A 3,915-nucleotide genomic window follows, 5' to 3' on the forward strand; every position below is an offset into this window, starting at 1 on the left:
ACCACACTAAATTCCTTTACTACTTTTTACCTCTAGTTATAAATTTATCTCCCAAAACGAAGCTTTCTTTTCAGAAAACAAGGATATTTTCTACCCCCGGGTTTTTGGCTGTGTATCCAAAAAGTGGAAACATTTTTATCTGGCTTTCTACTTTTATAAAGAGGTCGATTTATCAAGGTTATGGATTTGATAACAATCATAATATTTGTATGATTTTTTTTTTCAGCGCCGCGTAAACGATATCTTTCAACTTGGCATTCGAACCTAGAATTTTATTATCAGTGTTTCATTTTGTCATTATGCACTTCGAAACTACAAATAAAATCATATTACCTTACTCCTTCTACTGTTACACATCTTACGATAGAATTATCAGCGCTAGACTGACTGTTTGAATACAGGAAAAAATCTTCGTATTCTGGTTAATTTTCATTTGAATTTGCACTACACTCATAGATTGGCAGATGTATCCTGAAGTTTACTGAGAGAGAGAGAGAGAGAGAGAGAGAGGAGAGAGAGAGAGAGAGAGAGAGAGAGAGAGAGAGCAAATCTTGCCATACATACCTGTAGACTACTATACCGTTCTGAAAAATTTTTACAGCTCCGACAAAGCCTACTCATTAAGTTCTCTATAAAACTGACTATATTCATAAGTCTAATTTGCTTTCTTTCATGTTGAAAACAATCTATTTCATGTTTCGTTACAAAGTTAAATCATATCAATGAAAAGCAATTTTTTTCTTATTTATTGCATTATTTCTATCATCTGCTTAGAGATAAAAAGAACATTTCACGATAACTTATTTTTTTTAACTATTTCTATAGCCTTATATATCTTATGGAATAAGAGTTGTAAACTTTGGAATTAAATTGAGTAACAGGTGAAAAAGTATGCGAACCCTATTTAAGAGAAACAAATAGTACCGTATTTTTGTTATATTTAAATCTAATCCAGTTTGAAAAGAATCAAACTAATTGGATGCTTGATCTTCATAAACATCAATCCAAAAACAAATAAGTTTCTCCATTGTACACAAATGCGTCACATCAAGAAATAAAAACAAGAGTTAGAATTGAGAAAAGTAACAACCTCTCAAAGCTCCGAAAGGTTTTTCCTTTTCATTCTTTGAAAGCAAAGGAAGAAAAAAAAATTTCTATTGGGGGAACGAAAACGTTAAAAGGCTCAGTTGAATCGGGATCTGACATTCAGGAATTCATGTAAATATTACTTTCTTTAGGCGTGATTGAGGGATGACTGGTCTGGCCGAAATGAGATAAGACATAATCAGGGCGGTGTTGACAGATATTTGGAATGCACTGGGGCTTTATGGAATTCCCAATAATTCTTTCATCACCTATTTTGATGATTTTAGACTCAAGTAACATAAAAATTCTAGTAGTTTTATGCTCTAATGTCAGGATCTTCATCAAGAGTCAATTGGTCGTCAGCTCTGACTGAAAGTGTATCAATAATCTCCTTGTAAATAAACCCCCCACCGAAAAAAGGTGGGGGGGGGACTCAGTACAGTGCATTCCGCCGCCAAGTTAGCTTATTTCTCCTTGGCGGAGATTTTTATACACTCAAATATGAATCAAGTTTGAAGTCTCTGTGACAAGGAGGTGTAAATTTATGACTTGATTACATGATATGGACGTTTTGCTCATCCGTGAGCTTGACCTTCGGACCTTCAAAAGTTTAATAATTTACAGCTCTTTACATAACAGTTTAAAATCCTTGTAAGTTTCATTACTCTACCATTGAAATTATGACCGTATGATTGATGACCGGAATTTGACCTTTTTTGCTTGACCTTGACCTTGGACTTGACCTTGACTTTGGAATCGACCTTGACCTTCGACCTCAATAGATCTTCACATAACAGTTTTAAATTCCTGCAAGTTTCATTACTTTACATTTAAATATGTGGCCTTATGGTTGATGACCGGAATTTGACCTTTCGCTTGACCTGGACCTTGGACTCAACCATAACCTTCAACGTTAACATGTATTAGTTGGCAACGATTTCCATACACTCGAATATGAACCAAGTTTGAAATCTTTGACAACTTTGTCCAAACTTATTTCTCATTATATGAATTGGACATTTTGCTCCACCATGCCCTTGAACTTTGACCTTGACCTTACAAAATCTAATCACTTACATTTTTACAAACAGTTAATCCCTGCAAATTTCATTAATCTACGATTAAAATTACGACTAGGAAGCTGTTCACAAACAACGGAACACCCACATACGGGCAAAGATATAACCTTCCAACTCTAGTGGCGGAAGAAATAAAAGCGTAATGAAATATTAAATCAAACCAAATATGAGCATCGTCAAAATATTAGTATTTCACTGGAGCATTATATAATTTCCTTTTGAAAAAAAAACGTCTAAAAAAAAAAAAAAAAAAAAAAAATCCGAATCATGTATGACATTACGAGCTATCCACGAACGATTGCAAATTTAAAGTGTATTAATCACAAGAAGTTCAGTTATATTATTTACCTCACTAGTAATTAGGTATCTTTTCGTTTATCAGCTGTAAAAAAATATAAATAATTGAGCGAATATAAAATAACACATTGGCGTTTTGATTTCTAATATTTTCTTCTGATTATATTTAATGATTATGTTTTAATATACCATTAACGGCCCATTTGGTTGACTTTTTTTCGCTACAGCATTTGAACAAGATTTGGGACATTTTACAGAAAACGGAAAATATTTTCTCTGTAATATGGAGGGAAGCTGGTGACTGGATTATAGCTGAGATCATTTTTAAACGATATATATATATATATATATATATATATATATATATATATATATATATATATATATATATATATATATATCAGCTATTGATTTATTCCGTGGAAAACGGAGTTTCAATATGAATAATAATACCAGGGTTATGATATACATCTTTATTGCTTAGCTTTCGGAAAATCTATTTCCATCATCAGAGCCTAAAAGGGGAATTTTTCCATTTTAGCCACTTCGCACAGTAACCTCGACTTAGTAATAATGGAGGCAATATTCCAACACAAACTGAAACCAAACCTGGGCTGGGCAACGTATGAATTAAATAGTGTTTAATTTTATTTCATTTGAGTTTATAGCGCTGGCGCTTTGATCTTTTATTTTGTATTTAGATTGATTTTATAGTTTTATGTTAATTTCTTATTTTATTTCATAAAGTTTTTGTATGTTCATTTAAATTTTTCTGTTTTAAAATATTCATCACACTATGTTTTAACTTATACAATGTATCCTACTTCTGGCTCTGATGATGGAAATAGATTTTCAGAAAGCTCAACAATAAAGATGTATATCATAACCCTGGGTTACTATTATTCATATTGAAACTCCGCTTTCCCACGGAATAAATCAATAGCTGATGTGATTACGCAACGATATGGACGACCAGTGCTTTCTCTTTATCGAAGTACAGAGCGCCAAAAACTACAAACTCAAGAAACTTTCAAGTGATCTTCATGTTCTGAATTGTTGCCACTCCCAGGACCTTGTTCCTAATTTTCTGCGTTTTAAGTTGTCTAATAGAAATCTTCAACGCACCCGTAGTTATAGAAATTGTCAAAAACATTTTTTATCTTGTGAGATTCGAGCAAAGCAAAGAAGTATTACTGTCTGTCGGGAATCCCTCCAAAACCAGCAACAACTGTTAAAATCCAAATTGTCTTATCTTGATTTTATACATTTAAGTAATCTTATTGAAACTAACTATTGTAAGTCAATTCAACGTGTAACGCACATCCAACAAAGGAAGCTAAAAAAAACTTAGGATATGTAGATGATTGTAATGTGTCTAGTGATAAGGTGATATTTAATTTTTCTAAGGTGGTATAACAGATATTAAAAAATCTACCCTTGGTAAGGGCTTAAA

The sequence above is a fragment of the Palaemon carinicauda genome, chromosome 12, assembly GCF_036898095.1.
Source record: "Palaemon carinicauda isolate YSFRI2023 chromosome 12, ASM3689809v2, whole genome shotgun sequence".
NCBI classification, from domain to species: Eukaryota; Metazoa; Arthropoda; class Malacostraca; order Decapoda; family Palaemonidae; genus Palaemon; species Palaemon carinicauda.